The sequence below is a fragment of the Malania oleifera genome, chromosome 4 (genome assembly GCF_029873635.1).
Source record: "Malania oleifera isolate guangnan ecotype guangnan chromosome 4, ASM2987363v1, whole genome shotgun sequence".
Taxonomy (NCBI): Eukaryota; Viridiplantae; Streptophyta; class Magnoliopsida; order Santalales; family Ximeniaceae; genus Malania; species Malania oleifera.
The window spans coordinates 112,498,132-112,508,342 of record NC_080420.1 but is presented as its reverse complement, the minus strand read 5'-3'; positions in this window follow the sequence as shown (position 1 = coordinate 112,508,342).

Below are 10,211 nucleotides of genomic sequence, written 5' to 3'. Positions count from 1 at the left end.
AATTTAAATTATCGGTTTGATTAAAGGTTATGTTTTTATCATATTTTGTCATTGTTTGCGTGTTTTAAATTCTCGTTGAGTTTGTGTTTGTGTTTAAAATATGATGCTTGATTTAATTTTCGTAGTTTTGTTAAAGTTTCGATTTTATTGTGTGCGTTTGTGTCTAATTGAGTTTCCATTCTTGTATGTTTTAGTTCCATGTTCTAGGTTTCCAGTTTTTATTAACGCGTGTCCCAATGTTTCCTTAAGTAGACGTAGGGTTTCTATTCTTGTTTTCTTTTATTTAGTGCATGATAGTTTAGAGTTTTAAATTACGTGTCCTTTAATTCATCAAAAGTGAAATTGAACCATCTTGAAAATTCGAATCTGAACCGAGTTCGGTGCATTTTTGTTTTCGATTGGATGAACGTGAAATTTGAGATTAAAACGCATTCCTTGAGGAGACGATCTAGCCCTTGGGCTTAATATTACACGACAGAACTCCTATACTTGGGATAGCTTTCGAGCTGCTCATTTTTTCGAGTGAGTCATTGACCTATGGGGTCCAGCCCCCTATGTCTCAAGAAATGGCTATAAATACTATCTCTCATTTGTGAACTCTTTTACTCGTTTTACTTGGATTTTTCCTATCAAGTTAAAGACGGGTGCCTTTCAAATTTCCTCAACTTTTTTACCATTCATTGAAAGACTATATAATACCAAGCTCACCGCCTTACAAACCGATGGGGGAGGTGAATTTCAACCTCTCACCCCTTTTTGTAAACAACTTGGCATTACTCATAGATTTTCATGCCCTCACACTCACCAAAAAAATGGCCTCATAGAACGAAAGCATCGTTACATTGTAGAAACGGGCCTTGCCCTTTTGACCCACTCATCACTTCCACCTTCTTACTAGGCTGAGGCTTTTGAAACAATGGTTTTCCTAATTAATATTTTACCCACTCCGGTCCTAAACAACAAATCACCTTACTCTTTGGTTTATCATCAAGAACCCGACTGCAAATTTCTTAAAGTCTTTGGAAGTGAATGTTGGCCCAATCTCCAACCATATTCCTCTCACAAATTGAATTTGTACAAGTGTCTTGACCTAAACACAAACCACATGTATATTTCCCGTGATGTAATATTCAACAAAAATTCATTCCCTTTTTCTGAATCTTGGCCCGAACCACATTCTGCTCCAGCTCTCTCCTAGACGGGCCCCTTACCCATTTTTCCTTCCTCCATCTCAAGCCCACACCCAAGCACCCGTATATCAATCTCTCCCATCAACCATGGCCCAACCCACTCTCCTTTTATCTCCAGCCCAATACTCTCACAAACACCATCCCCTTCCTCTAATCCTGTTGTTTGTGGTATGGCTTTTATACTTTGGATTTCATAAACAAGAAGAAAAAAAAACATGAAGGGGCAACATAGCAATGGCTCATCGATGAGCACCCTGTGATCGTCAACAAGGAGACAGCAAGGACTCGTCAACGAGTGTCCTGTGCTTGTCAACGAGAAGATCCCGAAAGGCCCAAAAGTTCAGAATTTTTGAGATACCGAGAGCATAAAAATGGGATCATCGACAAGTGGAATGATTTATTAACAAGTGTTCTTGTGACGCCCCGAAACCCGCCAAGTGGGGCCTAGGTGCCAAGTGTTCCTATCACCTGTATTTGATACCATAATTATCATGCACGCTGCGAAATATAAATAAATATTCTCAAGTAAATACCAGAGTTCTATATAGCAACCCAAAAACAAACACTACAACATCCAAATATCTATAACCACAACCAGTATTTAAAACGTAATCACATACAAATATATCTATACATATACCAGTATCTCACAATACCCCAAAAAGAAACCAGCAAAAACAATCCCAGCCTAGGCCTTCAAACCCGATCTCCAAAAGATCCTGAAAAATTGTTAATCCACTAGGGTGAGACACTTCTTAGTAAGGGTGGAATAAATTATAACAGTGTGCGACAAATGAGTTTTAATATTTACATATCAAAATAAACTGCTTCTCACATAATATCAATAACAACTGAAAAAAATGTACCATTAATAACATCCCCGACATCTAATATCATACATACATCCAATATGCACAAGTACATAATTTTTATGCAGGCAAAAGTCCCCAAAGATAGGGAAGATTACCCGCCCATATAAGTAACTTCCCTCTGCTCTGGTACTAAAAACTACCTACCAGAGCACTCACCTTACTCAGTAAGCCCTTAGGTGAAGAATTACCTCGCCGCTAGTATACACATCGTTATTATTTTAAAGGCAAAGGTTTCCAAGGATTGGGATGTCTACCCGCCCATACAAGTAGCATCCCCTTGCACTGATACCAAGAAACTACTTAGCAGAGCACTCACCTTTCTCAGCAAGCTCCCAGTGGTATGTTTACCTCGCTGCATGCACACACATGCATTCACAATATGCTATATCATTACTATTATGTTTTAATTAAATTCACATGCATAACACATCCACCCAAGAATCACGCAACTTATACTTCATCTTCCAATGTCCTTAGTACGTGGCCCACACAGAGCGACTGCGCACATATCAGTACGTGGCTCACACAGACACCTACGTACTTCTTATATACACTTGGCCCACACAGGCACCACTACCCACACAGGGTATATAATATGGCCCACACAGGCGCCATTATCCACACAGGATATAACGTGGCCCACACAGGCACCACTCTAGCTTCCACAATATGTGGCCCACACAGGCACCACTATTCACCAGTATCCAATCCCCACGACCTACCCGTCGTACATCAGTAGAACAAGCTCCTCGACCTGCCAATGTCCTACCCCATATAAATGACAATATGACGTGCTCGTCGACCTGCCAACGTCAGATCATGATTTATATCTAGGCAATATAACAACCTCCTCATGCCAACTTTATATTGTGATGCATACGAATAACCACACTAGTTAGTTCACACAAACGCATCAATGCATTACCACACAGGTATCCAACATATCAATACATTCCCACACAGGAGTCAAACATAAAAATTCATTCATCATGTCATAATCATTCTAAACAAACCCTCATGTAAGCTCAAATGCCATAGAAATTCATATTCAATTTATTAGAAAGAAATTGTTCTCATCCCACACGGTTTTAATATCATAAGCAATTATCCCCAAATATAACCTTAAACCAAAATCATCATTTTTCTAGTAATTAGGCTATTCTAAAAATCATATAGATAAATAATAAATTTCATATGCTCGTAAATACTGGTTCACCTTAATAAAATACTGATATAATTTTATTCCCCCTTACCTAATTTCCTGAATCACGCCTGCAGGGTTCCCAAAATTATACCCACGGCGCTCACCCGAACCCTGATTCAATCAAATCAACCCCAATAAAATATTATTTTAACCTTTCCTAATTTACAATAATTAAATGATAATTAATTTCTAAATAACCCATTTATCCTAATTTTGGGCTATTTCTACAACTACCCCACGAGAAATCTGCTCCGCTAGATTTGTAGAGAATCATCCCTCGACTCTCGTGGTGGTGTTCGATCGTCAATTTGGCTTAAAATTTAAGAAAAATTTAGGTAAGAATGAGAATTTGCCTTACCCCAAGAGATATGCCCACGTTGCTCCTACGAAAAATCCATTTCAATAGATATGTCGCTGGCGGAGAATGGAGTCTAGTGGTATTTTCGGATTTTCAATTGGTCGAGAATCTACCGCGAAATCGTAGAAAGAAGATGAGGGGAGAACGTGAGTTGAGAGAATTTTTTTTTTCTTTCTTTTCCTTCCTGTCTGCGCATGAGAAGAAGTTTTTTTTTTCTTTCTTTTCTCTCCTGCTTCTCCAGGAACTTAACCACTAAGTTTCCTTTTTTTTTTTTCTTTCCTTTATCCTTACCTTTCCTTTTTTTTTTATTTTACCTTATTATATAATAACTGAATATATATATATATATATATATATATATCCTTATTTCAATTTTTTTTCCACACTATTCCTTTTATTTGTTTATTCCTTTAATTAATTTCTTTAATAATAATTAATTAATAATAATAATAATTAATTTTTTTAGTTAATAATATTTTTTATTTTTATTTTTTTGGGTCGTTACAGTTCTTCTTGGTCTAGTCGACGAATCCCCCATTCTCGTCAATGAGAAGTTCTGAGCTACAAGCAGTTTTTTGAATTTTGAATTTGAACGTTGGGTGGTTAGGTAATCGGAGGAAAACCTTCGAGAGAGTGTTATATATGTCATTCTGGGCATGTATTGAAAACGTGAGTGATCATTTAAGAAGTGTATTGTGTACTTTGTGATTTCCATAGTGAAATTTGTGTGTCATTGCTTCCGTGGATGTAGGCTTTGTCGAACCACGTAAATCTTGTTATTGTTCTTATTTTGGTTGTGTTTCATTTACTTGTTGTATTTATTCCGCTATGCATCTCAATTATTCAATCCATATCACAACAAATTGGTATCAAAGAGATTTTTGTTATGGCATCGGGATCGTTTTCTGCAAGATTTGACATTGTCAAATTTGATTGCACTAAGAACTTTGGTTTATGGCAGAGGAGAGTGAAGGATACTTTTGTGCAACAAGGAATGGCTAAGGCTCTATTTGATACTCAATTAGAAGGAATGGATGAGGCAACATAGGTAGATTTGAAAGCAATGGCCGCTTCTACAATACGCTTGTGTTTGACTGACGAAGTACTCTATCGGGTGATGAAGAAGGATTCTCCAGCGGCTATGTGGAAAAAGTTAGAGAGCTGGTACATGTCCAAATCTCTAAATAATAAAATTTTTCTTAAGCAATGTTTGTATTGGCTTAAGATGGTTGAAGGATCAAACTTAGATCAACACATTAATGCTTTCAATCAAATTATTAGAGATTTAATGAGAGTTGATGTTAAGTTTGATAAGGATGACAAAGCTTTGATATTGTTAAACTCTTTGCCCTCGACTCATACCTATGAAAATCTTGTGACCACTCTTAAGTGGGGAAAAGAAACTCTTGATCTAGAAGAGGTAACAAGTGTTTTGCTAAATTTTCATCAAAGATTGAAAATATGTGATGAAGGAGAAGGACTTGTGGTAAAGGGTAATAACGAGCGAGGCAATGGAAAATCCAAACATGGATCAAGTCAGAAATCCCAAAATCAATCCAAGAAGAAAAAAGAAATTCAATGTTATAAATGTGGTAAAAGGGGTATGTGAAACCGGAGTGTTTGGATTGGAAGAAAGGAAATTTTGAGAAACATAAGGGTACTTCGAAATCTATGAATGTTTTTCAAGGAGGTTTAGCGTGTAGTGATGGTGATGTTCTATTAGTTTCATCGGGGTCAGATAATCTAACGAATTTCACCGGGATCAGATAATCTAACGGACTCTTGGATACTTGTGTAGAGACCCGAAGAATTATAGTAATTAAATAATAAAATAAATAGAGAGAATTATTTTTCAAAAAAGGATTTCAACAGGGTCTCATCGACGAGTGTAGAAGTGCTCGTCGACGAGCAAGGTTCTTAAGCTCGTTGACGAGGACGCGTGCCTCGTCAACGAGAAATTACTGAGGGAACTTCTTCCAAAGCCTGAAACTCGTCGACGAGAAGAAGGTGTTCGTCAACAAGACTATCACTTAGACTCATCGATGAGGAGATGTGACTCGTCGATGAGGCCACGTGGACCAGCATCTTATAAAAGGTCAAAAAACCATTTTTCCTAGAGAAACATGTTGGAATTCTCTCTCTCTCTCTCTCTCTCTCTCTCTCTCTCTCTCTCTCTCTCTCTCTCTCTCTCTCTCTCTCTCTCTCTCTCTCTCTCTCTCTCTCCGACCCCCTCTACCTTCTCTTTAGGTTTCTAGGCCGGTTCTTCTCCGGTTCGACGATCCGAAGCCACCACGTTACTCTTGGGAAGTTTCTCTTCATATATGCAGGAGTAGATCATTGGTTAGGCCAACTTGGGCACCATCCCAAAATTTGGGTAAGTTGATTATTCTAAGTTTTATTAAGGTGTTTGGTATTTCTAGACTAAGGAAAGGTATTAGATGAGTTTATACTAAAATTTTGTTAGGGGAAATGTAAATTTTAGAGTGTTAAGCTGGGAACACCACAGGTGTACTTTTGGATTAATTGGTGGGCTTCTTAGAAAGTCGGGTAAGAGGATAAACTAAGTTAGTAATTTTATGAAATTATTTATTATTATTCAGTTTTTATTTTCAGAAAAATTATGTATGATATAGAACTGGGTTTGGAAATACTGTTGTTATCAGGAAAATGATTTTAATACATTTTAGCAAGGGATATGATATTTGTGCAAATCTTGTGATTAGAACATCATTTACTTTTGTCTGGCATGAGTATGAAATTTTATGATTTTATGTAATAACAGAATATTATGTTTTTCAGAATAAGTATGTTATCACTATTATCAGGAAGATATTAAAAACAGTACAAGAAGTATGTACAATATAATATGTCAGCGTAAGGGACATGATTTTACATGATATACAATGTCAGCATAAGGACCGTGATTTTTACATGATATGCTACGTCGGCGTAAGGGCCGTGATTTTTACATGATATACTATGGTGGCGTAAGGGCCGTGATTTTTACATGAATACTATGTTGGGGTAAGGCCCGTGGTTTTACATATTAAAATATGTCGGTGCAAGAGTTGTGATTTACATGATATGTTATGCAAAAATTGAAAATATTATTATGACAGATATTATTATGAACCAGTTATGTATCATTATTTGAGATTTACTATATGTTATCAGAACCCGGATGGCTTGGTTTAGGCTTTCACGAAGCACGGTACCGTAGCTATACGTTCACGATCATGTATATGTTAGTACTACAACATGTCGTAAGGGACTGTGGGAGAACGGAGGGACTGTGGGAGAACGGCAACCGATGTGGTTTCATGGTAGTGCAGGCGTCCCTATGGCATTCGGACCAAGAGGGAGACCCATCATACTTATAGACTTATGTTGATCTAGCATGGTCGGGCAGCCATTGCTAGGTCCCACCTTCGGACCGCACAACCTAGTCATGTGAGGGTAAGACATGACACCAGTCAGCTATCCATCCAGAGTGTTATTTCATGTACAGTTATATAAGATGATTTCATGTATACAAACTCAGTACGTTATACCATGTTATGATAAATTATGTTTTTTACATATATGATATAGACAGTTTTGTCAAATATGATTTATGAACTATCACACGTATAACACGAAAATACTCATGTTGCCACACACTAATGTTAGTTTATTTTCCTTACTAAGAGGTGTCTGGCTACAGCTATATAAACATTTCAGGAAACCTAGATAGAAGAGCGGATAGAGCTCTGCAGTGTTAGAGGACGACTGTCCTTGTAATGGCCTGCTATTTTTTTTTTTTTTAAATATACATATAAACTGAAGTTTACACTGCTCTAATATCTTCTAACTTAATATAAAATACAGCCTAAGTAGCGAGAAGCTGAATTCACATAAATCCACAGCCACATATATACAATACAATACTAAAGTGCCGAAATATTCCCAAAATACACATATATAACTGAACTAGGCTACACAAAAGTACTGACTTCCTCAAATGACTCACCCTACTAACAGGGCAGTACTATAGCCCCTCTACCGGAGAGCCTGATTTGTAGGCCTTGCTGGATCACCTGAAAAATGTCAATTTATTGGGATGAGACGACGCTCAGTAAGACGAAATATGCTATCGCTAGTGTGTGGCAAGTGAGCTATATGCATCAAAAATCTAACTTAGAAACACCAAAAATAACAGAAACTGAGAAAACCCATTCACCTATTACAATGTAAATCATACCTGTGTAGCTTAACATAAACTAATTTTTTGAATATTTTAGTCATAATACTGCTAAAATTTTATAGGTATGGCTACTTTCTGTAAATCTGATCATACATATACACAATAACTGAGAAAATTCCCTAGATGGATAACTGAAAGTCATCTTTTAACCCCTCATTATAGGGTTGTGCGGCCCGTAGACGGGACCTAACCTGACTGGCCGACCAGGGTAAGTCAATTGAAACTCTGACATTCAGATTGGCCCCCTAAACCCATATCTGATGGGGAGCCTGTCCACAACATAGGCACGATCGACTTCTGAATACCACATACTATTTGAGTAGTGGTTGCACTCTGAACTTAATATAGCTACGGTACCGTGCTCTACTAGCTGAATATGGTCCATCACGGTCTGATACTATATATAAATAACTGATATTTCTAAAATACTACTTTTACCATGATTTTATAACAACTGAAATTACCATTACATTATACAAACTTATATGAATAAACTGTAATAACTGAATATCTGAGATATCTGCATAACTGAATAACTAAAATATCGGATTAACTTTAGTAACTAAATGTTATGGTTCTGAGGTTTGTATATCATAGTATTTTGAAAATACTCTAAAATACAAGTTTCTATACGTATACTATAAATCATGGTATTCTGAAAATTATATAAACCCTGTGCTGATCTAATATTAAACTCATGTCACACAACTAAATATCAATATTATCAGGCTCTAAAAACTGCAAATATGGTATGAATAATAATTTGCTAAAAACATATGATTTGTACTGAATCATAAAAGAATTGCCTAACATAGTGTAACAACCTACTTATCTTATCATATAATAAAGCATAATAAGTAAAATAGTCAACCCGAACCTATGGGTAACAGAGACATCTGTTATACACAGTGGAACCTAGGCAACAGTAAATATAAATCTCATTCTCATAACCATAAGATACATAACACCAGCGTCAAGTATATCTCAAAATATTGTGTTTATATACAATCTCCCAAAAATACAAAACATTGCTAGGACCTCATACCAAAATCCCCTAATCCTAGTCCAAACTTACCCTCCTAGCAGGGTTGTACAACCGACTCAACGGCGGTCATGTTCCGCCAGTCTTTCTGGGTTTCTTAAAAATCATTTAATGTTCGGGGATGAGACACTTCTCAGTAAGGGAAAATAAACTAAATACAATTGTGTGGCAACATGAATATTTGATGCAATTATACATATGCAATACATTTCATATATCTGAAACATTCATCATAACATACTGAATAATCAAATACTTTTGTATTTTCTAATAAATCATATAGTTCATAAAATGTCTAGTATAGTTGATAATACTGAAAACATACTCAGGATGAATAGCTAGCTGATATCATATATTACCCCCCATGATGGGTTGTGCAGCCCAAAAGCAGGAACTGAAAATGGCTGGCCTACCACCGTCGAGTCAAAAATATCTCTAAGTACGATGGGCCTGCTACACCCTGGTCTGGACTGCCAGGTGGATGTCTACAACTATATACTGAAAGTCACATCGACTATCCATCTCCCACCCACTCATGGGGTGGTTAGCACCAATTTGAACATAAATATATGATCTATATAGCCACGGTACTGTGCTCCTAAACTGAACTAAACTAACATTCGGGTTTTGATAACATATAGCACATGATAATATAGCATTTAACATAAATGGATTGATAGCATTTCTATATTTTCATAAATATGGTCTCATGCCAAATATTTCGTAAATACGGCCTCGCGCCGAACATTTTATAAATACGGCCTTGTACCGAACATTTCATAAATACGGCCTCATGCCGAAAACATATACCATACACGGCCTTGCACCAAAAATCTCATACATATCATTCTGAGTATATAAGTCATTTATCATGTATTTCAAAATCATCATATACTGCATTATTTCATAATTCCTGAAAACATGCTTATTCGTAAAATTGCCATAATATAGTACATATCATGTAAAAATAATATTCATGCACACAATGTTGAATAAAATCATACATTTCATTCTAAAATTGTAATTCCCGTATAACAGCAGTATTTTCCCAAATATGAAATTATTCAATAATATTCAGATATAATACATGTTTTTCTGAAAAATAATTTGCTGATAAATAATAGTAATTTGCGTGAAAAATAACTTCTTTAGTTTATTCCCTTACCTGACACTGAAAAGAAACCCCCCTAAATACCGGTCCTGCACTCGCAAGGTTCCCCATTCAACTCTCTGAAAACAATAACTCACAGAACTAAAGTTCAGTATTTCTCCGTGAATATCATTTCCAATAACTACGGTAAG